This window comes from Triticum aestivum, chromosome 5B, assembly GCF_018294505.1.
Source record: "Triticum aestivum cultivar Chinese Spring chromosome 5B, IWGSC CS RefSeq v2.1, whole genome shotgun sequence".
Classification (NCBI taxonomy): Eukaryota; Viridiplantae; Streptophyta; class Magnoliopsida; order Poales; family Poaceae; genus Triticum; species Triticum aestivum.
The window spans coordinates 166,186,427-166,214,423 of record NC_057807.1 but is presented as its reverse complement, the minus strand read 5'-3'; positions in this window follow the sequence as shown (position 1 = coordinate 166,214,423).

The following is a 27,997-nucleotide window of genomic DNA, read 5'->3' as shown; positions in this document are numbered from 1 at the left end:
TATATACACCATCTATAGGTCTCTCTCGCACACTATGTATGATACTCTAGCTAGTCCAAGCTAGATATCTTGGGTGCACTCATCGTACGCACACAAATTCCTTGGCTCTTTGCCCGTAACTCTCTCACGCACCACTATGTCGTCTTAGAGCTCTTCCCCCCTCTCTCAAACTCTCCATCCACCTGGGTCACACATACACATGCATATCTCACTCGCACTCGACAGGCCCATCTAAAACTCTATATCTCTCCCTCGTTCTCTCTCCATCTCACACGCACACACACACACACAATCTCATGCCCGGCTAGCCAAGTATGATGGTCTCTCACTCAATTGTAGGCACACGCAGTCCCCCCTATATGTATATGACTAGCTAATCTTAGTCTCCATCACAAACATGTGCATGGTCTATCTCGATTTCTCTCGGGGCATCTTTCTATCGCGCACGCACTCCCTCGATCTCCCACCCATATAGTCCCCTCATGATCTCGAGGGGATATCTCCCTCTCTCCCTCCCCATGCGTCCATGCCATCCATGTGTCCCTCTCGACCTTTTTTCCTTGTTGGCCAGACCTCTATTGGACATGTGCTACAGGGGTGTTGTAAGGGCATATTTATCCCCAAGTGGTTTTGGTGATTGATGACAATGCTTTTGCGGACTAATCGTGTGCGTTAAGTTCTTTCAGAGATTCATCCATTGGCACGAGACGATTTCCCCCCCTCGATGTTTTATTCAAGATGGTGTAGCTCCTTCGTTTCATTGTTGGTGGACTAGTTTCGTAGGAGTCACCGTACTATTAAGAGGGGATCCGCTTTGGTAAGACTAGGGTGGAATCAACACGTACACATCCCAATCACACCCGTCGTCTTCCTTTCGCATCTTTGGAGCTGCAACTTCTCTTCTGTACCTGCTTCATCCCGTGCCAGCGGTAGTACCGCGGTCTACAGCGGTAGTACCACCGAAGCCTTCCAGCGGTAGTACCGCGCCACGAAGCGGTAGTACCGCTCTCAGCGGTAGTACCGCTCCGCAGGACGGTAGTACCGCTCTCAGCGGTAGTACCGCTCCGCAGGACGGTAGTACCGCTCGCGGGCTTCGGCCGTAGTACCGCAGCTATTCCGCGCTACTGCCGCCTCGATTCGAGACTAGTGTTTTCTCGTGTTGGATTTTGCGGCACTAGAAGCGGTAGTAGAAGCGGTAGTACCGCTTCAAGCGGTAGTACCGCTCCTTCTCCCGCGGTAGTACCGCTCTGGGGCCAGTGGCATGTCTTCCTTGCCAGCGCGGTAGTACCGCTGGGTAGGGAGCGGTAGTACCGCTCTCAGCGGTAGTACCGCCCTGCCCTAGCGGTAGTACCGCTCTGTGCGGGGCTGCTCAGTGGGGTAACGGTTGGAATTGTTCCCCCACTATATAAATGTGTCTTCTTCCTCCAAGTTGACCTACCTCTTTCCCCCAAAGCTCCATTGTTGCTCAAGCTCCATTTTTGCCCGATCTCTCTCCCTAGCCAATCAAACTTGTTGATTTGCTCGGGATTGGTTGAGAAGGCCCAGATCTACACTTCCACCAAGAGAAATTTGATTCCCCCCACTTATCCCTTGCGGATCTTGTTACTCTTGGGTGTTGAGCACCCTAGACGGTTGAGGTCACCTCGAAGCCATACTCCATTGTGGTGAAGCTTCGTGGTGTTGTTTTTGGGAGCCTCCGATTGTTGTGGATATTGTCCCAACCTTGTTTGTAAAGGTTCGGTCGCCGCCTTCAAGGGCACCAATAGTGGAATCACGGCATCTCGCATTGTGTGAGGGCGTGAGGAGAATACGGTGGCCCTAGTGGCTTCTTGGGGAGCATTGTGCCTCCACACCGCTCTAACGGAGACATACTTCCCCTTAAAAGGAAGGAACTCCGGTAACACATCCTCGTCTCCACCGGCTCCACTCTTGGTTATTTCGTGCCTTTACTTTTGCAAGCCTACTTGTTTTACATCCTTTGCTTGCTTGTGTGCTAGTTGTTATTGCATCATATAGGTTGCTCACTTAGTTACACATCTAGACAACCTATTTTGTTGCAAAGTTTAATTTGGTAAAGAAAAGCTTAAAAATTGTTAGTTGCCTATTCACCCCCCCTCTAGTCAACCATATCGATCCTTTCAATTGGTATCAGAGCCTCGTCTCTTTTTAAGGACTTCACCGTCCAAAGAGTATGGTTGATGTCATAGATGAGGTGGGAGAGCACTCCGGTGCGAACCCGATCTCATCTACGGGAGATGGGGGTAACTCGATCTCACGTGAGGAATTCAATGTGGCTTTGGAAACATTGAAAACCTCCATGACGACCGAGGTCAAGGACATGTTTAAGGAATTCCTAGAAGGACTTAAACAATCTACCTCACCGATGAAAGTGGGTGATCCCACCAACAAGGTGACGGATGCTACCTCCGACAAGGGGGAAGCTAACATTGATAAGAGTCCTTCTATTAGTGGTAGAAATGGTAACGGCATCTTTGCCCATGTGGAACCTCCAATTTATGGAGGGACAATCCCATCCACTCATTTGAATCATGCCGGTCCTCCTCCTAAATATGAGAAACATGAAGATTTTGATTCTTGGGTCTATCACTTTAAGCGTCATTTAAAACATGTGAACACTAACCTTTGGAGAATCATTGAAGAAGGTTTTTATCCTCATGACCCAAGCAACTTCACCCCTCGAGAAGCCGTGGACAATCAATTCAATGAGAGTGCTCTCTTCATCATCCAAGATGCTATCCTTCCCGAAGATCTTCCTCACCTTCGACCGCATGTCATGGCTAAGGAAGCATGGAAATGTGTCGAGGGTCTCTATCGGGGAAGTGCTAGCATTCAACGCTCCAACTATGAAGTGGTGCAAGATGAAGCCGATGAGTTTGCAATGAAAGAAGATGAAGAACCTCGTGAGCTCTTTCGAAGAGTGACCAAACTCGCGGTCACACTCCAAGATCATGGAAGCAAGGACACGGATGACAATTGGATCAAGCGAAAGTTCCTCAAGGCCATGATGCCTTACAACAAGGCCATGTCCTCCGTCATTCGTCAACGACCGGACTTCCACTCCATGACCTCAAGTGAAGTGTTGGATGAGTTTGTTGCAATGAGCATCTTGGACAAGACCGCCGACAATGCGGTGCTCCATTCTCAAAGGGCAAAGAAGCCCAATCTTGCGTTGAAGGCCAAGGTTATTATGGAAGAAGAGGAAGAAGTGGAAGATGAGGAAAGCAACCCCGAAGACACCAAATTTGATTACCATGAGCACATGGCCCTTGCTTCAAGACAATTTTGGAGCAAGAAGAGTTCAAGACCCAACTTCAACAAGAACAACTCAAGTGGCGTCAAGGGAAAGCAACGAGTTAGAACTTTCTTCAACTGTGGCAATGTGAGCCATTTCGTTGTGGATTGTCCTTACGAGAAGCGGGAAGACAATGGTGGCAAGTTCATCAGAAAAGACAAAGCCAAGTCCTTCCCAAACAAGAACAACTTCGCCAAGAAGACTCCCACTCATGGGTTGGTGGTTCAAGAAGAATACCAAGAGGATGAAGATGATGATGAAAATGAAGAAGGTATGGCCATGGCATCCGTTGCCATTGCCACTCCTTCCTGGGTGTCTCTCTTTGATTCACCCAACGAAAACATCACCGCCAAATGCCTCATGGCTAAAGCCACAAACAAGGAAACCCCCAACATCACAACTACCATCATTACTAATCCCTCCTTGGAGGATTGCATTGACGAACATGTTGAGTCTAATGAGGTAGTGAATGAATTTGAGTCTTTTATGAACAAGCTCAAGGGTAAGTCCAAGAAGCACTTTGTTGCTCTCTTGGAACAACTTGGTGAGGCCAATGACATGATCGAGGCTCACAAAGAAACCATCTCCAAGATGGAAGGTCATAGTCGTGACTATGCCGATGAAATATCGGATCTCTCTAATGCTCTTGAGGAAGAGCATGTGCATCATTTGACTCTTGAGGAGTCACACAATGATGACCATGCTAAGTTAAAGAAAGATCTTGATCATGCTCTTGTCGTGTCTCGTGTGCTAACCTCCGAGAAGGCTAAACTTGGGGTTGATCATGCTAGACTCAAAGAGGAGTTTGAGATACTTGACAAGGCCCACAAAGTCTTGAAGGGTACTCATGCTAACCTCAAAGAATCTCATGCTCAACTCCAAGTCAAGCTAATCAAGGAAAAGGCCACCTTTCCTCATATGGTATTAATTGATAATGCATGTGCTACTAACCCGTGTTGTGAGCATGTGCATCTTGTGGAGGAGAATGGCAAGTTGAAGGATCAACTTGAGAAAGGCCTTGTGACTCGCATTCAAGGTGAGAAGAACCTCAACGACCTTTTGAGCAATCAAAAGGAAGTTGTGGTCAAAGAAGGGATTGGGTTTGCACCCAAGACCAAGAGCAAGAAGAAGAACAACAAGACCAAACGTCCTCCCCCTCTCAAACAAACGTTTGTGAAAGAGGGAGAGGGTGCTCCTAAGGAGAAGAAGGAAAAAGTGAAGGGAGTTGATATCCAAAAGGGCAAAAGCATTCCCTCAAACAAAGCCGGCGACTTTAACCCGTCATATGTGTTGTGCCGTGCTAGTGATGGACATGTCTTTGCTAAATTTGTTGGTTCTTCTTATGAGTACATTGAATGGTCCATTTGGGTTCCCAAGACCCTTGTTACTAACATCAAAGGACCCATTACTAAATGGGTACCTAAAACCAAGCATTGATCTCTTGTAGGTGTTTGCTTCCGGTGTGGGATCATGGTTGCTCGATAGTGGAGCAACAAATCATATGACCGGGAGCAAGGACTTGGTGGTGGACGTGCAAGAGATTCCATCTATGCCCACCAATGTCGAGTGGGGTGATGCATCACATTCTAAGGTATTGGGTCTCGGCAAGGTTGTCATTTCTCATGATCTAACGATCGAGAAAGTCATGCTTGTTGAGTCCCTTGCATTCAATTTGCTCTCCGTTCGTCAACTTGCACTCATGGGTTTTGCTACTTTCTTTGACATTGATACCATGGCCCTCTTGTGGAGCAAGACTCTTAAAGTAGCCTTTGTTGGGCATGTCGAGAACGGTCTCTATGTGATTAACTTTTCGGAGCGACCCACTAAGACCGCGACATGCCTAATGGCTAAAGTTGACGTGGGATGGCTTTGGCATCGCCGTTTGGCCCACGTCAATATGAGATCTTTGCAAAGTCTTCTCAAGGGGGACCATGTCCGTGGACTAACAAATGTTAGTTTTGCCAAAGATCGTGCTTGTAGTGCTTGCATGGAAGGAAAGCTTCATGAAAAGGCTCACCCTCCATCAACCATCATCTACTCGTAGAGACCCTTGGAGCTCCTTCACATGGATCTCTTTGGGCCTCCATCTTTTGATAGTCTTGGAGGAAGAAAGTATTGCTTGGTGATTGTGGATGACTATTCAAGATACACTTGGGTATACTTCTTCAAGAGGAAGAGTGAGACTCAACAAACCGTTATCGACTTTGCAAATGAAGGTCAACATCAACATGATGCAAAGATCTTGACAATAAGAAGTGACAACGGCACCGAGTTCAAGAACTATACCTTGGATGAGTTTCTTAGTGATGAGGGGATCAAGCACCAATACTCTGCTCCATACACCCCTAAACAAAATGGTGTTGCGGAGAGGAAGAACCGGATGTTGATGGATGCGGCTAGGACCATGATGGCGGAGTTCAAGTCTCCATACAACTTTTGGGCCGAAGCCATCAACACCGCATGTCATGCATCCAATCGGCTCTATCTCCGCAAAGGCTTGAACAAGACTCCTTATGAGATACTCACCGGCAACAAGCCCAACCTCAAGTACTTCCAGGTGTTCGGTTGTAAGTGTTTCATTCTCAAGAAAGGTGTTCGTTTGTCTAAATTTGAGGCTAGAGCTCATGAGGGCATATTTGTTGGTTATGCTACAAACTCTCATGCTTACCGTGTCCTCAGCAAGTCCACCGGACTCATTGAGGAGACGTGTAACGTGGAGTTTGACAAAAATAACGGCTCCCAAGTGGAGCAAAGTGGTACTTGTGATGTAGGTGATGAAATTCCTCCCCAAGCCATAAGAAGAATGGGTATTGGTCAAATTCTACCCATTGAGGAACCCCTTGTGGCCGAAGGAGAAGGACAATGCTCTACTCAAGTAGAGCCATCACCTCATCAAGACCCACACGCTTCCGAAGAACAAAGTGAAGGCCCTCAACCTCGTGAACAAGACCTAGGGCAAGATCAACCTCAAGATGGTGATGAACCTCTAAATGATGCCCAAGGTCAAGTTCTCCCCCTCGAGCAAGTTCAAGATCAAGAGCAAGCTAAAGATCAAGAACAAGCTCAAGACGGCGCTCAAGATGATCAAGTCAATCCTCCTCCTTTCACATCCGAGGAGGAATTAGAGCGTCGTGCCGCAAAGATTGCTTCCAAGCTCACCACCCAAGGCCATCTCATGGAAAATGTGGTTGGAAGCCTAAGAAAGGGGGTAAGCACTCGTAGACAATTAGCAAACTATTGTGAACATCATGCGTTTGTCTCTTGTGTTGAACCCCAAAAGGTCTATGAGGTGCTCGAAGACTCGGATTGGCTCAATGCCATGCATGAAGAACTCAACAACTTCGAGTACAACAAAGTATGGAGATTGGTGCCAAGGCCATCGGGGGACCACAATGTCATTGGAACCAAGTGAATCTTCAAGAACAAGCAAGATGCTCATGGGAACATCGTTCGCAACAAGGCAAGATTGGTAGCACAAGGCTACTCCCAAGTCGAGGGTATCGACTACGGTGAAACCTTTGCTCCCGTTGCTCGTCTTGAATCCATACGTTTGTTGATTGCCTATGCTTCCCATCACAACTTTAAGTTGCAACAAATGGATGTGAAAAGTGCTTTTCTTAATGGTCCTATTAATGAGTTGGTCTATGTCAAGCAACCCCTCTGGTTCGAGGACCCCTACTTCCCGGATCATGTGTATCAACTCGATAAGGCACTCTATGGCCTTAAACAAGCCCCACGTGCGTGGTATGACCACCTTACCGAGTTGCTACAAGATCGTGGATTTGAAGTAGGACAAATCGATCCCACTCTTTTTACTAAGAAGGTCAAAGGGGAGTTGTTTGTATGCCAACTATATGTTGATGATATTATCTTTGGTTCTCCTAACAAAGCTTTCAATGAGGAATTTGCCGCTCTCATAACCTCCAAGTTTAAGATTCTTCGATGGGAGAGTTGAAGTTCTTCCTTGGTTTTGACATCAAACAAAGAAGAGAAGGAACCTTCATCAACCAAGCCAAATACAGTCAAGACATGCTTAAGAGATTCAAGCTAAGTGGTGTCAAGCCGGCTACTACTCCAATGCCTACCAAGTGCCAACTTGACATCGATCCCAATGGTAAAGCGGTGGATCAAAAGGTATATCGCTCCATGATTGGCTCCTTGCCTTACCTTTGTGCATCTAGACCGGATATCATGTTGAGTGTGGGGATGTGTGCATGTTTTCAAGCCGCACCAAAGGAAAGTCACTTTGTGGTGGTCAAGTGAATCTTTCGATATTTGGCTCATACCCCAAACTTTGGCTTATGGTACCCAAGAGGATCAAACTTCAAGCTTGAAGGGTTCATGGATTCCGATTGGGCGGGAGCCAAAGTGGATAGGAAGTCCACTTCTGGAGGGTGCCAATTTCTTGGTTGCTCTTTGGTAAGTTGGTCTTCCAAAAAGCAAAGTTGTGTGTCTCTCTTGTCCACCGAAGTGGAGTATGTGGCGGCCGGTAGTTGTTGTGCTCAACTCCTATGGATGAGGCAAACTTTAAAGGAGTACAGTGCCATTTGTGACAAAGTGCCTCTTTGGTGTGATAATGAAAGTGTCATCAAGATTTCTCTCAACCCGGTGCAATACTTCAAGACGAAGCACATTGAGATTCGGTACCACTTCATCCGGGATCACATTAGGCGAGGGGAGATCGAGCTCAAGTATGTCAACACTCATGATAACCTTGCATATATTTTCACGAAGCCCTTGGATGAAGCAAGATTTCGCGAGTTAAGGCATGAGCTAAATATCATTGATTTGAGCAATGTGACTTGAACCCGTGCACCCCCAACCACACTCAACTTGTTGTCTAGTTTAGGTGTAGGCATGGACATAGGGGGAGTGTTGTTCTCTCAATGAACTCTCCCTCCCCCCATTATGCATAAAATGATCAACTCTTTCACATTAGCCATTTTTGATGGTACTTGTGCTTCAAAGACGAGTTTTGGTCATGGGCCCAAGGATAATTCTTCGCGGTGCCATACCAATTGACTCAAACATAGGTGGCTCCGGCCACCGCCCTCTCTTGAGAGAGGCCAGAGCTCGCTCTTCTGTCGTGTGGTTGTTTTGAAGGAGTGGGTTCCGGATCTTTGTTAGTGTGTGTGTTGTCTTGTTTGGTCTTTTATTTTCTTGACTTTGCTTTCCCGTTCTTCTCGGTGTGCTTGTGTTTTGGTCTAGAGGCATTTTTTTGGTTGCTGGCGGTACTACCGCTGCTGGCGAGCGGTACTACCGCCCTCCAGCGCGGTACTACCGCTGTGAGGCGCGGGCAGGGGTTATATCGGGGCAGGGGGAGTTTCTTCTCCCCCATACCCATTCGCACGCCCCCTCGTCTGTTCCTCTCTCTCCAGCAACCGGCGCCACGGGAGGGCTCCGGCGGATCTCCCTCTCCGGGGCGTCCCTCTCCATTTCCTTCGGTGGAGTCGATCCCCACCTTGTCCTCTTGCCATGGATGCCGGTATTGCCCCCGTTCCCTCGTTCTTCTTGTCTAGATTTCCAATCTAGCATCTTAGGGGCAGTAGCAGTTGCATCTCTAGATTTTTGGCCAAATCTAGGCTTGAGTAGGATGGAGAATGCTTCTAGGCAGTTTGGATTGATGTTTGGTTGGAGTATTTTTGAATTTGGTAGGACGGTAGTGCCGGATCTGACCATGGTAGTAGGAAACTGCTGTTTCCCCGTCTCGAGCGGTACTACCGCCCTCTCCAGGGCGGTACTACCGCTTGGAGCGGTACTACCGCTCTCTGTGGAGCGGTACTACCACTCGGGGCGGTACTACCGCTAGCAGGTCGCGGTACTACCGCTCCCTACCAACTTCCACTATGCTTCTACCTTTCAGTGATCCTTTTTGCTCGTGTTTTGTGGCTTATGCTCGTTCTTTCTGGTTGTTTGCGTGTTCTTGTGTGTGGTTCCAGGTGATGAGGTCCCTGAGCATCAGGCTCGTCGTGTCAACCCCGGCCGTGCCACGTCCAAGCGCTACCGCACCACCGAGCCTGCCGGAGGTTCTTCAAGTGCTCCACCTCCACCTCCACCTCAACTCCAGAAGAAGTCTGGGGTCAAGCCAAAGCCAGGCAAAACCGTGCCAGAAATGCAGCCAAAGGAGTTCTGGGCAAGGCGCCGCCGCAACCCGTATGAGGCTGACCAAGATCCCACTTTGGTCAACCGTCTGTTCTGGAACAGGTTCCAGTTTTCCATCTTCTTCGATGTTCTCAAAGCCAAGAAGAATCTCTATGTCAACGTGCACTCCATCGACACCGACCATATGGAGCAAGACCCTGACTACTTTGGTGAAGCTCTTCAGATGTGCACTCAACTGAACATTCTTGGGATCATGAAATTCAACAAGGACTTTGATGCTGATATGGTGGCCCAATTCTATGCCACGGTTCACCTTGGGACTGATGAGGACAGGACACTGACCTGGATGACCAATGGAAGTTGCTTTCAGTCAAGTGGAAAGCGTTCATGCAGTTGATTGGGGTGCAAGATCTAGGTCTTGAGTCTCCTGTCGGCTTTCGCCCTCACGGCCGCCCCATTGCCACTCACAAGCAAGCTCTCTGGCCCTACTGCACTCTGAGGATCAACCATGAGACAAAGAAGGAAACCTATGAGCTACCTGCCTATCTGGATATCCTTCACCGCATCTTCAGAGAGACTCTTTTCCCTCGTATCGGGAATCTGGACCAGGTTCACTCTTATCTCGTGGACATGCTTCTTTTCTGCCAGCGTGAGAAGGGACAGCACACCGGAGAGTCCTTGGATATCTCTCATGTTATGTGGTCTGAGCTGCTGTCTGCTATCTCCGAGCGCAAGTGCCCGATTTATGGTCCGCTCATCATGCTGCTCATTGAGAAGGCCTGGGATCATGTCTATCCCAAGGTGCCACTGGAGACTGGAGAGTTGATCTCTCACGATGTCAAGCGTCTGAGGAAGAAGGATAACTGGGGCACTCGGGCCCCTAGGACTGGAGTTCCTTCGTCTGCTACTGCCATGGAGACCGAGGAGGAGCCTGGAGCTGATGATGACGATGATGATGACTACATGCCTTCTGAGGCAGAGCCCTCTTGAGCAAAGAAGCTCAAGTCTAAGATGAAGAAGTTGTTCTGCATGGAGGCTCACGGTCAGTACATGACTCATGTGGCTGAGAAGAAGGCTCGAGGTCGCCACAAGGAGCTCATGCGTCAGTTGGGTGCTACAGTCAACAGTGGATCTGAGGACCAGCTTACTGAGGAGGGGAGTGGATTCAGCAGCACTGCCCGTGGACCGATTCTGATGCCGAGCACTTCCAGACTGACGACGGTGGTGCCGATGATCCCGCTGGGCTCTGATGCGTGTGTCCCTCGTTTGCTCTCACCTGGAGCCATAGCAACACTCCCTCTCCTTTTTGGTGTCTCGATGCCAAAGGGGGAGAGAGTTTAGGGATTTGTGAGTTGTGTCTTTCGTCTCTTGTTCGTGTTTTCCTCCCATTTGCTTTGGTTGGTTTGTCTGTGAGACCTAAGTTCGAGTCATATGGTGTGAGACATATGCTACCTTATCTTTCCAGTATCATTATCTATGTCACTATCTAGCTTATGAGTTGCTTGCTTTTCTTGTTATATCATCTATGCTGCTCTCATATACCTTGCTTAGATTGTTGGTCTCTAAAATGTAGGGGGAGCGTTGATCCTAGTATGTGTGCCATGCAGTCCAAAGCACTTATCTAGATAGCACACATCTAGGGGCAGCCCATCTACATTTTAGGACGGTGGGGTTTGTACGCTTACTCTATATCATGCTTGTGCAAATCCTGTATTGTCATCAATCCACCAAAAAGGGGGAGATTGTAAGGGCATATTTATCCCCAAGTGGTTTTCGTGATTGATGACAATGCTTTTGCGGACTAATCGTGTGCGTTAAGTTCTTTCAGAGATTCATCCATTGGCATGAGACGATTTCCTCCCCTCGGTGTTTTATTCAAGACGGTGTAGCTCCTTCGTTTCATTGTTGGTGGACTAGTTTCGTAGGAGTCACCGTACTATTAAGAGGGGATCCGCTTTGGTAAGACTAGGGTGGAATCAACACGTACACATCCCAATCACACCCGTCATCTTCCTTTCGCATCTTTGGAGCTGCAACTTCTCTTCCGTACCTGCTTCGTCCTGTGCCAGCGGTAGTACCGCGGTCTACAACGGTAGTACCGCCGAAGCCCTCCAGCGGTAGTACCCCGCCACGAAGCGGTAGTACCGCTCTCAGCGGTAGTACTGCTCCGCAGGGCGGTAGTACCGCTCGCGGGCTTCGGCCATAGTACCGCAGCTGTTCCGCACTACTGCCGCCTCGATTCGAGACTAGTGTTTTCTCGTGTCGGGTTTTGCGGCACTAGAAGCGGTAGTAGAAGCGGTAGTACCACTTCAAGCAGTAGTACTGCTCCTTCTCCCGCAGTAGTACCGCTCTGGGGCCAGTGGCATGTCTTCCTCGCCAGCGCGGTAGTACCGCTGGGTAGGGAGCGGTAGTACCGCTCTCAGCGGTAGTACCGCCCTGCCCTAGCGGTAGTACCGCTCTGTGCGGGGCTACTCAGTGGGGTAACAGTTGGAATTGTTCCCCCACTATATAAAGGTGTCTTCTTCCTCCAAGTTGTCCTACCTCTTTCCCCCAAAGCTCCATTGTTGCTCAAGCTCCATTTTCGCCCGATCTCTCTCCCTAACCAATCAAACTTGTTGATTTGCTCGGGATTGGTTGAGAAGGCCCAGATCTACACTTCCACCAAGAGAAATTTGATTCCCCCCACTTATCCCTTGTGGATCTTGTTACTCTTGGGTGTTGAGCACCCTAGACGGTTGAGGTCACCTTGAAGCCATACTCCATTGTGGTGAAGCTTCGTGGTGTTGTTGTTGGGAGCCTTCGATTGTTGTGGAGATTGTCCCAACCTTGTTTGTAAAGGTTCGGTCGCCGCCTTCAAGGGCACCAATAGTGGAATCACGGCATCTCGCATTGTGTGAGGGCGTGAGGAGAATACGGTGGCCCTAGTGGCTTCTTGGGGAGCATTGTGCCTCCACACCGCTCTAACGGAGACGTACTTCCCCTTAAAGGGAAGGAACTCCGGTAACACATCCTCGTCTCCACCGGCTCCACTCTTGGTTATTTCGTGCCTTTACTTTTGCAAGCCTACTTGTTTTACATCCTTTGCTTGCTTGTGTGCTAGTTGTTATTGCATCATATAGGTTTCTCACTTAGTTGCACATCTAGACAACCTATTTTGTTGCAAAGTTTAATTTGGTAAAGAAAAGCTTAAAAATTGTTAGTTGCCTATTCACCCCCCTCTAGTCAACCATATCGATCCTTTCAGGTGTCTCTCTCCGTTGCAAACAATCACACACTAGCTATCTTCGTGTATCTCCTCGCCTCACTTTTCCATCTCGGAGATGCATGCATGATATGTTCGCATAAGAAACGAAAAAACACACTCTCTCCCTAATTTATCGTTTGTTGTCACTTTCTCTTTCACACACATACCCTTTTTGCACACTTACTCATTCTCCTTCACACGCACTTGATCTGTCTCGACTGAGGCACTCTCCTCTGTCCATAGCATATAGATTTATTGACAAGTCAAACATCACAAAGTTTGACCATGTATGTGGAGAAAAACAATTACATCTAGTACGGCAAACATATACCATTAGATTCACCATGAGATGTAGTTTTGTATGATGTATGTTTGGTATTGTAGATATAAATAACATTTGCGTAAACCTGATCAAAGTTTCCAAAGTTTGACTTCTAAAAATTTACGTGCACTGCATTATCGAGCAGATGGAATATCTCTTTCCCCCTCTCAGCTATCTGACGCACCACTCAGCCTTATCGGGGCTCCTCAATCTCTCTCAAACTTTATTGGTCAGTTTGGTTCATGACCTGACCCTCATGCCTTGATGGCCGGTACTGCCTGGTGTGGACGTGAGATGTAAAATATTTCTGCCTGGCCAGGCTTGTGTGGTGCTGAAGCGTTTGGTTCATGCCTTGGCCAGGCAAAGCATCAACATCCCATCAATCAATCCATGCATCAATTATTTAATGCTAATATCCATCCATGTTGCTGTTAGCCTCGTGGCCGCACGACCAGACACGGTCAGGCGTTCGAAATCTATCGCTTGGGCCAGGATACTTGCAGTGTCTGGAGTTCAGCCAGGCTAATTAAAGTGCAAGGGAACCCAACCCAGGCGGGCTTTCTTTTTCACAGGGTAGCAACCAAACAAGTGTCACACCCTAGCTAGTCATGCATTAGAGTGTTGCATCATGTTTACTCATTCATCAGAAACTTGAAATGGGGATGACAGAACCCCCAGTCCCCTCTGAAACCAACCAGGGTTACTAAAATAATTTTTCAATGAACCTGAAATGCCCTTCTAAAATGCCCATCATTTTTGTCTTGGTTCAGAACCTCTGCCAAAAATGGTGCACATTTTCCTAGGCCATCCTAGGGTTTTGAATTAAATCATAAATATTTGAATTTGGGCATTTAAAATAATATAAAATATTTAAATGCTCAAATATCTCCAAACTAAAATGTTTCATGTTGGAAATAATCCAACTATGGGCCAGAAATAGTTTGGTGATTTTTGAAGTTGCCTAGGTATTTTATTAAATTCAACAAAGTTGCAGATATATTAAATAAAACAGAAAACAGAAAAGAAAGGGGAAGACTTACCTGTGCGGCCCAGCCAGCTGGTCGGCCCAGCCAGCTGGTCGGCCCAGCCAGCAACCGACCCAGCCCAGCACTGTAGCTCCCCGTCGTCTTCCTCCCCTCGCCCCGAAGCTGCTGCGTGCTCGCGCGCGCGCGGCCGCGCGGCCACCTCCTGCTTGCCGACGCCCTCCTGGCCGCGTGGACGACGCCCGCAGCCCGTCCCGATCCCCCCTGCTCTCTCTCACTCTCCCCGGCTCTCTCCTTCCTCTCCCTCGCTCTCTCTCTCACACGGCCGAACACCACCGTCGCCACCGTTCGCCGTAGCAGTCGTCTCCGACCACCCCTCGCTCCCCCGACTAGCTCAGAAGCTCCGCCACAACTCCCTCTTCCTCCCCACCGCTCCACAGCTCCCCGGAAGCCCTGCATCGCCGCCACGGTCGTCGTAGCGCCCAACCGAGGACACCATCATGCTCCACACATCACCAGGAGCACGTAGAACGCACCAACGCCTCCCTAAACCCCCTGCAACACTGATCCCGACCGCACCCGAACTCCGGCCGCCGCAGCCGAGCTCGCCGCCGTCAACTCCGGCCACCCCGAGCCCAACCACCACCACCAATAGACGCGGCTCAACCTCAGCAACACGTAGATGCCTTCCGCCGTCCATTTGGTCGCCGGAATGGCAAAAAGCACTCTCGCCGCCGTCTCGGATCTCGCCGGCGTCATGTCGCCGGTGGGGTTTGACTTGACCGACCTGGGGTTTGACCCCCCAGGGTCACTGACGCGTGGGCCCTGTCGGCCAGATGGTTAGGTTAGCGCTAACTACTGTTAGTCAACCCCCCTGACACTGACAGTGGGCCCCAGCGCCACTAATTAGTAATTAAAATTAATTTAAATCTGTTTAACCCCCCCTGTCACTGACGTGTGGCCCCCACACGTCAGGTTTGACTTCAGCCAGCCGCAGTTGACCTGCTGACGTCACACCGACGTCAGGCTGACGCTGTAATTGAATTTCTGGATTTAAATTAAATCAGGAAATTCCAGAATATTAATTAAACTTCAAAAATTCATAACTTTTATTCTGTAACTCCAAATTGGACAAATTATATATGAAAAATGATCAGAAAAATCCAATCTATCCATCTGTACCATTTCCATGCATGATCAAACAAGTTAAGTTGATGTTTTAATTAGAACAAGAAAAGGCACTTTAAAAGGCCATATTTGAATTTGAAATTTGAATCCTTGATTCAAATTTGTTCAAACCCTTCTGGTTTTAGTTGCATTAGCCCAACACACTCATATTGCCATGTTTCATGCATGCATCATATTGTTGCATATTGTTTGGTGATGTTTGTGTATCGATGTCCTTTGCGACAGGATCTGTCCCCGAGGAGTACCGTGATTACCCTAACGAAGAACCGTATCCGTGCAACGAACCATCAGGCAAGCAACCAACCATTTGATCATATCGATACAATCCCATGTTCTCGCTCCTGCTCTCTTTTACTGCATTAAGACAACGCGATTCAAACTGCTGTGTGTTACGGTAGTTGAACCCATTTCCTCTGCATGACCTGTCATTGCCACAGTAACTAGATGAAACCCACTAGCATGTGTAGGAGTTGATTGATCCGTATGTATGTGTTGTTCCTACCTTGCTATGCCTGCTATGCTTAGAGTCGTGTCAGGTCTGGTTCATCTGGGTGATGGGCTAGAGTGAAATGATTATGTCGGTAATGAGAGTGGTGTGGTGAACACGATTTGGTAAAGGTATCGATGAGAGGCCATGTAGGAGTACATGGTGGGTTGTTTCATTGAAGCCGACCTTAAGCACTGAGATCTGTATGTGTGATTTAAGAATCAGCTACTACCATGCATTGGGCCCGAAACCAATGGACCCTCTCGACTTCTTATTCACCCTAGTTCTCCGTCCAGGAGTTGCAAGTAGTTTCTGGTGTTTGTAGCCTACTGGAGGCCGTGGACAGCGCTGACCGTAGGGGTGGGCTGTGATGCGGTAGGTACGTGGCACGGTGTACCGAATACCCGTTAGGTATCTCGGGAACCCTGTTCACATCGTTCGGGGCCGTATGGGAAACCTCGGCCAGACTCCCTGCGGATGGAACCTGAATAGGAGATAAACCTGGACTGGAGGCTTAGGTGATTAGGTAGGTCGTGGCCGACACCCACGTTGGGCTTCCGCTTGAAGGTTGCCGAGTACATGTCGTGTAAACGACGGTAAGAGGTGAGAGCGTGTATGAAGAAGTACACCCCTGCAGGGTTATCATGATCTATTCGAATAGCCGCGTCCGCGGTAAAGGACTACTTGGTTGCCTATACAGTTCATAGACAAGTAAATGGAAACTACTAAAAGCCTCAAGATAAGTGTGAGTGCCGAGGATGGCTCTTCCGTAGGAAGACGGAGGTGGATCCTCGGTAGTGTATTGAAGTGGTGAGTAGTGGACTCGTGTGCGCAAAACTATTTCAAGTTGGAGTATCGTAGGATAGTCTAGCCAAGAGTCAAAGCTGGCTTGCTGCAATAACTCCACCGACCCTTCTTGATACTATGCATGTATGTAGGATCTGATGTAAGTCTTGCTGAGTACCTTTGTACTCATGTTGCTATAATCTACATTTTTACAGAAGACGCTGCAACCCCTTCTGATGGGTTCTATGTAGACGTTGACATCAACGAGTAGGCTAAAGACCCAGGTGGTGACCCTGAGCTTGTGATGGACCACATAGTGTAGTTAGGCTTCCGAGCCTCTTTTATTTTACTAGTTGTCTGTACTCAGACAAGTTACTTCCGCTGTTGGCTTGTATGACTGTATGACTTGTATGTTGGGTCGTGAGACCCGTACCTTTGTGTGTATGTTATGTATGGCTCGCTGAGCCTTAAATAAAAGTACTTGTGTCGTAGAGTCATGTTGTGATGCTTCGTTGTATTTGCACATATCGAGCATATTGTGTGTATGATTGAAATGCTTGGTATGTGTGGGATCTGACTACCTAGTTGTTTATCTTTAGTAGCCCCTCTTACCGGGAAATGTCTCCTAGTGTTACCGCTGAGCCATGGTAGCATGCTACTGCTCTGGAACACTTAGGCTGGCCGGCATGTGTCCTTCTTCGTTCCTGTGTCTGTCCCTTCGGGGAAATGTCACGCTTTGAGTACCGGAGTCCTGTTAGCCCGCTACAGCCCAGTTTACCGGAGTCCTGCTAGCCCAGTGCTACAGCCCGGACCCACTTGCTGATGACCGACACGTTCGAAGCTGGGTCATGGATGCCTGTCCCTGTAAGTCTGTGCCACTTTGGGTTTACGACTAGTCATGTCAGCCCGGGCTCTTTATCATATGGATGCTAGCGACACTATCATATACGTGAGCCAAAAGGCGCAAACGGTCCCGGGCAAAGGTAAGGCGACACCCGTGGGAATACCGTGCGTGAGGCCGCAAAGTGATATGAAGTGTTACCGGCTAGATCGATGTGACATCGAGTCGGGGTCCTGACAGCGTTGGCATCAGAGCCGGACTGCCTGTAGGTTCTCCAAGCCAAACTGGTCGATGTTGAGTCTAGAAATTCTTTAGTTATATGTAGGGGAATTGTTTGTGGGTTGGAACGTAAGGCTCTTTTTACTCCTTATACCTTATGACTTTCTGATCTGAGTCAGTCCATTCTTCCACCGGGGGTTAAGGAATTAGGATCTGCTCTCTCTATCAGGATCACGAGTTACTAATCAGTAGTACCTTATAAGTTGGATGGATACAAGCCTAGTTCAGTTCTACTACCACATTGTGTTGCCAACATGGTTTCAGAACTTTGATATGATGATGTTGAGTGTGTACGAAATCCTTTGTCAAATGTCTCAAAATCCTTTTTGAGCATTTACAGCTGTTATGCTGCCGAAATTTTGCTAGAAATTCTAATGCCTTTGCATTATAACTGTGCTTTCAGATGGCCACTCGCGACCTCAATCAAGTGGTTCGCCTGACTCGATGCCTAGATGTACCCGGCCATACTGCTAAGTTGGTCAGGGTAATGACTGAGGCTGGATATCGCTGGTATCCCGAGTACACGGTCGAAGAGCAATTCCGGGACTTCAATCAAAGCCAGTATCTCTCCACTGTCAGGATATTTCCATCTTATCCTGGATCCACTGAGCCTCTTCACTGCTCCTATGGACTCGGGGTTACTATTGAGATGGCTGTGCAGGATGCCGCCTACTCCATGATGACCATTATGCGAGTCAGATCTGGTTTATTTCGGGACTCTGATTTCCGGTATATGCCAGGATCACTTCCGGGAGCACAAGGGTATCTCCAGGCTATCTATGCTGACTCCACTCAGGAGGATTCACGGACTCACACCACTGCTGAGATGCTCGAGGATAAGGACCGTGAAAATCGGGCCTTAAGGTTAGAGCTCCTCAATACCCGTGCTGACCACTGGGCCACTTTGACTCGGTTCGCACCGGCGGTGCAAGCTGGATATTCAGATATGCGCGATCTCTATCCTGTGAGATCTGCTCTGCCAGACGTGATGGTTTGGCGTGATGTAGGAGGCATCACCCCACCTCGCGGTCCCCGCAGGCCACCGTTTGTTGGTCCAAGGCCTCATCCTAGCCCCTATGGTCCACAAGCTCCGCGAGATCGTCTGTTTCCGGATGAACATGTTGAGCTTCCAGGCTATGGAGGTGACTTCTACGAGGACTACTACGGATCGGTCTGAGTTAGTGATAGTATCCCTAGTTCGCACGAGCTGTGTCGTCTATCATTCCGCGTGACTCGTGGGATATGACCTAGTTTGTACTCCTTCCGGAGATGTAGAAAAATAATGTATAGGAGCTTGGAATGCCTCCGATGAGATGTAATCCTTTTCTCACCGTAATAGTACTTTGTTTGGTCTTGTACTAAACCTTGTATGGTGTGTATGACGATGGAATAAAGAAGCAGTTTCTGTATCTACCATGTCATACGGATGATCATCTTGCATTCCGAGTTATTCCTTACCTTATGTATCCTATGTCGGAATTTTATCATTCTGACTAAATCATTGTCTTGTTTACCTAGGATGGTCAACACGCGCGCCAACCCTGCTTCCCAAGAGCAGGCCGAAGGCAGTGAAGCCAGGAATGAAAATCTGCCTCATCCTCCTTCACTAGCCGAGGTGATGATGGAAGCTGAGAGAAACAAGCGGGAGACAAACCGTTTGTTGGAACGTATTGAACAGAATACAGCACACCATCAGAGGGCTAACGTGGTGTCACTCAGTGATTTTATCAAATTACATCCACCCACGTTCCACCACTCCGTCGAGCCTCTCGACGCTGATGACTGGCTTCGCAGTATCTCTCACAAGCTGCGTTCCGTGCTGGTAGCGGAGGCTGACAAGGTCACCTTTGCCGCATATCATCTTGAAGGCCCCGCCAGTCTATGGTGGGAGAATTATGGAGCTATGCGCCCAGCGGGCCATGTCACTACTTGGGCTGAGTTCAGCGAGGCTTTCCGTGAACATCACATTCCGGAGGGTCTCATGGACCGTAAACGTGAGGAATTCTGCAACTTCACCCAAGGCCGACTCTCTGTGGATGTCTATAGCAGAGAGTTTGGTAATCTCGCCCGATATGCAACTGAGGAAGTGTCTACTGACGCCAAGAAGCAAGCAAGGTTCCGTAAGGGCCTTAGTCCTGAGCTTCGCCGCGACCTCCGTCTGCATGAGTGCACATCTTTTTCGAAACTTGTCAACAAAGCCATCAGTGCTGAAACTGGTCAGACTGACTATGACGCAACACGCAAGCATGGACGTGACATGGGTTCCTCATCCGGTGCTGGTCCTCAGAAGCGCCGCGTGTGGGTACCCAACACCGCCCTGCCACCCAGGTTCACACCGATGCCATCTTTCCAGGCGCCTCGCCCTGTTCAACAGTCTGCACCGGCCAAGCCCTATGGGGGTCCAACCAATAATGCTCCTCCACGTACCAGTTCCTTGACTTGTTTCAAGTGTGGGGAATCTGGTCACTATATGCGTGAATGCCCCCAGACCAACCCCAATCAATCTGCTAAAGCTGTTGGCCGTGGCAAGCCGACAGGGAAAGTATTCCACGCTAAACCGGTCACCGCTTCACGTGGCCATGTCAACTGTATCTCTGCCGAAGAAGCTCAAGAGGACCCCAACGTCGTTCTCGGTACGCTTCTTGTTAATTGCCACCCGGCATCTGTTCTTTTTGATACAGGAGCCTCTCATTCTTTTATATCTGAAAATTATGCTCGTTTGCATAACGTTGCATTCTGTGACTTGCCATCCTCTATGGTAATTCAAACTCCGGGATCCAAATGGCAAACTTCTAGAGTAAGCCATGGAAATGAGATCCAAGTCGACAGACTTGTTTTCCTTGCATCTTTGATAGCCCTTAAATCTTCAGATATTAATATCATTTTGGGTATGGACTGGATGTCAGCTCATCAAGCCAAAATTGATTGCTTCTCTAGGACTGTTCAACTCACCCATCCTTCGGGAAAGATAGTCAATGTCTTGACCCGAATAGCCAAGCGACAATTATATTCTCTTAACGCCAGCCCTTTGCTAGACCTTGAGGACGTGCCGGTAGTCTGTGACTTCCCAGATGTCTTTCCAGAGGAATTGCCAGGTGTTCCACCTGACAGGGATGTTGAGTTCGTAATAGACCTCATTCCAGGAACCGTTCCGATTGCTAGAAGACCTTATAAGATGGCGCCCCTAGAACTAGCCGAGCTTAAGAAGCAACTCGATGAATCCTTGAAAAAGGGTTTCATCCGCCCTAGTTCATCTCCGTGGGCTTGCCCCGTCCTATTCGTCAAGAAGAAGGATGGTACGGACCGAATGGTTGTAGATTACCGACCTGTCAATTTGGTCACAATCAAGAACAAATACCCGCTTCCCAGGATCAACGACCTGTATGATCAGCTCGCTGGATCCTCAGTCTTCTCCAAGATGGATTTGAGGTTGGGCTACCATCAAATCAAAATCAGAAACGGGAACATTCCTAAAACGGCCTTTGTTACTCGTTATGGCCAATACGAGTACACCGTCATGTCCTTCGGTTTAACCAACGCTCCAGCCACCTTTTCTCGGTTAATGAACTCAATCTTCATGGAGTATTTGGATAAATTCGTCGTAGTTTATCTCGATGATATACTCATCTACTCCAAGAACAAGGAAGAACATGCCGAACATCTAAGGCTAGTGTTGAAGAAACTTCGAGAGCATCGCCTTTATGCCAAATTTTCAAAATGTGAATTCTGGTTGTCAGAAGTGACCTATCTGGGTCATGTAATATCTGGTAAAGGTATTGCTGTTAACCCTGAGCGAGTTCAAGCCGTCCTTGATTGGACTCCACCCGAATCGGTCAAGCAAGTTCGGAGTTTTCTAGGCTTAGCGAGCTATTGCCGTCGCTTTGTCGAGAACTTCTCCAAAGTTGCTAAACCTCTAACCGAACTCCTCAAGAAAGATAAGAAGTTCGAATGGACTCCACAATGTGAGCACAGCTTTCAGGAACTGAAAAGACGCCTGACCTCTGCTCCTGTACTGGTACCGCAGACTTCTCCAAAGACTTTGTTATCTACTGCGACGCCTCGCGACAAGGACTAGGTTGCATTCTCATGCAAGATCGACACGTAATTGCTTACGCTTCACGGCAATTGCACCCACATGAGGAGAATTATCCTACTCATGATCTAGAGCTTGCAGCCGTAGTCTATGCACTTAAGACCTGGCGACATTACCTCCTCAGTAATCGTTGCGAAATATTCACTGATCACCAAAGTCTGAAGTACATCTTCACCCAACCGGATTTGAATCTCAGGCAGAGACGTTGGGTTGAGTTGATCACAGACTTCGACTTAGGAATAACCTATACCCCAGGGAAAGCCAACGTCATGGCTGATGCGCTAAGTCGTAAATCTTATTGTAACAACCTGATGTTACAACAAAGTCAACCGCTTCTCCATGAGGAATTTCGGAAGCTTAACCTTCACATTGTACCTCAAGGTTTTCTCTCCACCTTGGTGGCGAAACCTACCCTTACGGATCAAATTATCAAAGCACAGAAGGTAGATCCGGGAATCTCCCGCATCAAGAGAAACATTCAGAAAGGAATTGCGAGTTGTTTCTCCGTTAATGATCAAGGAGTCGTATACTTCGGGGATCGACTAGTGGTTCCCAAGGTGCGCAACCTAAGGCGATTAATCCTTAAGGAAGCTCATGAGTCTCCTCTCACCATTCATCCCGGTAGTACTAAGATGTATCAGGACCTACGCCAGAGGTTCTGGTGGACTAGGATGAAGAGAGAAATTGCTCAGTATATTGCAAATTGCGACGTCTGTCGTCGTGTAAAAGCAGAGCATCAACGGCCTGCTGGCACCCTTCAACCCTTAGCTATTCCTGAATGGAAATGGGATAAAATTGGTATGGATTTCATTACCGGCTTTCCCAGAACCAAAAGAGGGAATAATGCTATTTTCGTCGTGGTCGATCGTCTTTCCAAAGTAGCTCATTTCTTACCTGTTCGTGAGAGTATAACCGCTAGTCAACTGGCAGACTTATACATCTCCCGGATAGTGTCCCTCCATGGTGTCCCTTTGGAAATCAATTCGGATCGAGGAAGTCTTTTCACCTCTCGATTTTGGGAAAGCTTCCAAAATGCTATGGGAACCCGTCTTTTCTTTAGCACCGCTTTCCACCCTCAGTCAAGTGGTCAAGTGGAACGCGTCAACCAAATTCTAGAAGACATGCTTCGAGCCTCCGTTATCTCTTTTGGAATGGACTGGGAGAAGTGCCTTCCATTTGCCGAATTCGCTTACAACAACAGCTATCAATCTAGCTTGGGTAAAGCCCCTTTTGAAGTTCTCTATGGACGACGATGTCGAACACCCCTTAACTGGTCAGAGACCGGGGAAAGACAATTCTTTGGCCCGGACATGATTCAGGAAGCGGAAGATCAAGTCCGTATCGTTCGTGAAAAGTTGAAAGCAGCCCAATCCCGTCAAAAGAGTCAATATGACCGAAAACATAAGGCTATGACTTTTGAGGTTGACGAGAAGGCTTACCTTCGGGTCACCCCTCTGAAGGGAACCCATCGTTTCGGTATCAAAGGCAAATTGGCTCCTCGTTACATTGGACCTTTTCGCATTCTTACCAAACGAGGAGAAGTTGCCTACCAGTTGGAACTACCTCCGCACCTCTCCAGAGTTCACGATGTCTTCCACGTTTCACAACTCAGGCGTTGCTTCTCGGATCCTATCCGTGAAGTGGACCACGAAACGCTTGATCTCCAAGATGATCTTACATATCGAGAGTACCCCATTCGTATCCTCGATCAGGCCGAGCGTACCACCCGACGTCATAACATCAAGTTTCTCAAAGTTCAATGGTCGCACCATTCTGAAGATGAAGCAACTTGGGAAAGGGAGGATCGTCTTCGACTCGAGTATCCCGCCTTCTTCTCGGAGGAACCCAAATCTCAGGACGAGATTCTTTTGAGTGGGGGTGAGTTGTCACACCCTAGCTAGTCATGCATTAGAGTGTTGCATCATGTTTACTCATTCATCAGAAACTTGAAATGGGGATGACAGAACCCCCAGTCCCCTCTGAAACCAACCAGGGTTACTAAAATAATTTTTCAATGAACCTGAAATGCCCTTCTAAAATGCCCATCATTTTTGTCTTGGTTCAGAACCTCTGCCAAAAATGGTGCACATTTTCCTAGGCCATCCTAGGGTTTTGAATTAAATCATAAATATTTGAATTTGGGCATTTAAAATAATATAAAATATTTAAATGCTCAAATATCTCCAAACTAAAATGTTTCATGTTGGAAATAATCCAACTATGGGCCAGAAATAGTTTGGTGATTTTTGAAGTTGCCTAGGTATTTTATTAAATTCAACAAAGTTGCAGATATATTAAATAAAACAGAAAACAGAAAAGAAAGGGGAAGACTTACCTGTGCGGCCCAGCCAGCTGGTCGGCCCAGCCAGCAACCGACCTAGCCCAGCACTGTAGCTCCCCGTCGTCTTCCTCCCCTCGCCCCGAAGCTGCTGCGTGCTCGCGCGCGCGCGGCCGTGCGGCCACCTCCTGCTTGCCGACGCCCTCCTGGCCGCGTGGACGACGCCCGCAGCCCGTCCCGATCCCCCCTGCTCTCTCTCACTCTCCCCGGCTCTCTCCTTCCTCTCCCTCGCTCTCTCTCTCACACGGCCGAACACCACCGTCGCCACCGTTCGCCGTAGCAGTCGTCTCCGACCACCCCTCGCGCCCCCGACTAGCTCAGAAGCTCCGCCACAACTCCCTCTTCCTCCCCACCGCTCCACAGCTCCCCGAAAGCCCTGCATCGCCGCCACGTCGCCGTTCCCCTCTTCGGACTCCGACCACCGTCGCCGTCAAATTCGTCGTCTCCGGCGCGTCCCCGAGCCCGCTTCGACGCCCACTGCAACCGCGGTGAGCCCCCGGAGCGTTTCCCCCTTCTTCCCTGGTCTCTCCCGACCTCTAGGCCCTAGCTCCACCTCGACCGAGAGCTCCACGCCGCCGGCGATGTCGCCGCCGTGGCCACGGTCGCCGTAGCGCCCAACCGAGCACACCATCGTGCTCCACACATCACCAGGAGCACGTAGAACGCACCAACGCCTCCCTAAACCCCCTGCAACACTGATCCCGACCGCACCCGAACTCCGGCCGCCGCAGCCGAGCTCGCCGCCGTCAACTCCGGCCACCCCGAGCCCAACCACCACCACCAATAGACGCGGCTCAACCTCAGCAACACGTAGATGCCTTCCGCCGTCCATTTGGTCGCCGGAATGGCAAAAAGCACTCTCGCCGCCGTCTCGGATCTCGCCGGCGTCATGTCGCCGGTGGGGTTTGACTTGACCGACCTGGGGTTTGACCCCCCAGGGTCACTGACGCGTGGGCCCTGTCGGCCAGATGGTTAGGTTAGCGCTAACTACTGTTAGTCAACCCCCCTGACACTGACAGTGGGCCCTAGCGCCACTAATTAGTAATTAAAATTAATTTAAATCTGTTTAACCCCCCCTGTCACTGACGTGTGGCCCCCACACGTCAGGTTTGACTTCAGCCAGCCGCAGTTGACCTGCTGACGTCACACCGACGTCAGGCTGACGCTGTAATTGAATTTCTGGATTTAAATTAAATCAGGAAATTCCAGAATATTAATTAAACTTCAAAAATTCATAACTTTTATTCTGTAACTCCAAATTGGACAAATTATATATGAAAAATGATCAGAAAAATCCAATCTATCCATCTGTACCATTTCCATGCATGATCAAACAAGTTAAGTTGATGTTTTAATCAGAACAAGAAAAGGCACTTTAAAAGGCCATATTTGAATTTGAAATTTGAATCCTTGATTCAAATTTGTTCAAACCCTTCTGGTTTTAGTTGCATTAGCCCAACACACTCATATTGCCATGTTTCATGCATGCATCATATTGTTGCATATTGTTTGGTGATGTCTGTGTATCGATGTCCTTTGCGACAGGATCTGTCCCCGAGGAGTACCGTGATTACCCTAACGAAGAACCGTATCCGTGCAACGAACCATCAGGCAAGCAACCAACCATCTGATCATATCGATACAATCCCATGGTCTCGCTCCTGCTCTCTTTTACTGCATTAAGACAACGCGATTCAAACTGCTGTGTGTTACGGTAGTTGAACCCATTTCCTCTGCATGACCTGTCATTGCCACAGTAACTAGATGAAACCCACTAGCATGTGTAGGAGTTGATTGAGCCATATGTATGTGTTGTTCCTACCTTGCTATGCCTGCTATGCTTAGAGTCGTGTCAGGTCTGGTTCATCTAGGTGATGGGCTAGAGTGAAATGATTATGTCGGTAATGAGAGTGGTGTGGTGAACACGATTTGGTAAAGGTATCGATGAGAGGCCATGTAGGAGTACATGGTGGGTTGTTTCATTGAAGCCGACCTTAAGCACTGAGATCTGTATGTGTGATTTAAGAATCAGCTACTACCATGCATTGGGCCCGAAACCAATGGACCCTCTCGACTTCTTATTCACCCTAGTTCTCCGTCCAGGAGTTGCAAGTAGTTTCTGGTGTTTGTAGCCTACTGGAGGCCGTGGACAACGCTGACCGTAGGGGTGGGCTGTGATGCGGTAGGTACGTGGCACGGTGTACCGAATACCCGTTAGGTATCTCGGGAACCCTGTTCACATCGTTCGGGGCCGTATGGGAAACCTCGGCCGGACTCCCTGCGGATGGAACCTGAATAGGCGATCAACCTGGACTGGAGGCTTAGGTGATTAGGTAGGTCGTGGCCGACACCCACGTTGGGCTTCCGCTTGAAGGTTGCCGAGTACATGTCGTGTAAACGACGGTAAGAGGTGAGAGCGTGTATGAAGAAGTACACCCCTGCAGGGTTATCATGATCTATTCGAATAGCCGCGTCCGCGGTAAAGGACTACTTGGTTGCCTATACAGTTCATAGACAAGTAAATGGAAACTACTAAAAGCCTCAAGATAAGTGTGAGTGCCGAGGATGGCTCTTCCGTAGGAAGACGGAGGTGGATCCTCGGTAGTGTATTGAAGTGGTGAGTAGTGGACTCGTGTGCGCAAAACTATTTCAAGTTGGAGTATCGTAGGATAGTCTAGCCAAGAGTCAAAGCTGGCTTGCTGCAATAACTCCACCGACCCTTCTTGATACTATGCATGTATGTAGGATCTGATGTAAGTCTTGCTGAGTACCTTTGTACTCATGTTGCTATAATCTACATTTTTTACAGAAGACGCTGCAACCCCTTCTGATGGGTTCTATGTAGACGTTGACATCAACGAGTAGGCTAAAGACCCAGGTGGTGACCCTGAGCTTGTGATGGACCACGTAGTATAGTTAGGCTTTCAAGCCTCTTTTATTTTACTAGTTGTCTGTACCCAGACAAAGTACTTCCGCTGTTGGCTTGTATGACTGTATGACTTGTATGTTGGGTCGTGAGACCCGTACCTGTGTGTATGATATGTATGGCTCCCTGAGCCTTAAATAAAGTACTTGTGTCATAGAGTCATGTTGTGATGCTTCGTTGTATTTGCACATATCGAGCATATTGTGTGTATGATTGAAATGCTTGGTATGTGTGGGATCTGACTATCTAGTTGTTTATCTTTAGTAGCCTCTCTTACCGGGAAATGTCTCCTAGTGTTACCGCTGAGCCATGGTAGCTTGCTACTGCTCTGGAACACTTAGGCTGGCCGGCATGTGTCCTTCTTCGTTCCTGTGTCTGTCCCTTCGGGGAAATGTCACGCTTTGAGTACCGGAGTCCTGTTAGCCCGCTACAGCCCGGTTTACCGGAGTCCTGCTAGCCCAGTGCTACAGCCCGGACCCACTTGCTGATGACCGACACGTTCGAAGCTGGGTCATGGATGCCTGTCCCTGTAAGTCTGTGCCACTTTGGGTTTACGACTAGTCATGTCAGCCCGGGCTCTTTATCATATGGATGCTAGCGACACTATCATATACGTGAGCCAAAAGGCGCAAACGGTCCCGGGCAAAGGTAAGGCGACACCCGTGGGAATACCGTGCGTGAGGCCGCAAAGTGATATGAAGTGTTACCGGCTAGATCGATGTGACATCGAGTCGGGGTCCTGACAACAAGCGTGCATGAAATCCATCCACAACCCCAGGCCACGCAAAAGATGCTCACGACGCAAGCCAAACTGGCCTTATATCTCCCTGGTTCACACATACACATGTCTCGCTCGCGCTATACATTTAGACCCATCCAACACTCTCCACCCTTGTTCTGTCTCCATGTGACACGCACCCCCCTAAGTACCATAATCCCTCACTCCATCATAGGTTCTGTTTGGATCCATGGGTTAGAGTTAGTTTGGGTTAGTTTGGAGTCAACTAACCCAAAAAGATCCAAACAGGAGGGTTAGTTTAGGTTAGATGCATCTAACCCATCCAAAAAACTAACCCATCCAAGAGGTGCTTATTT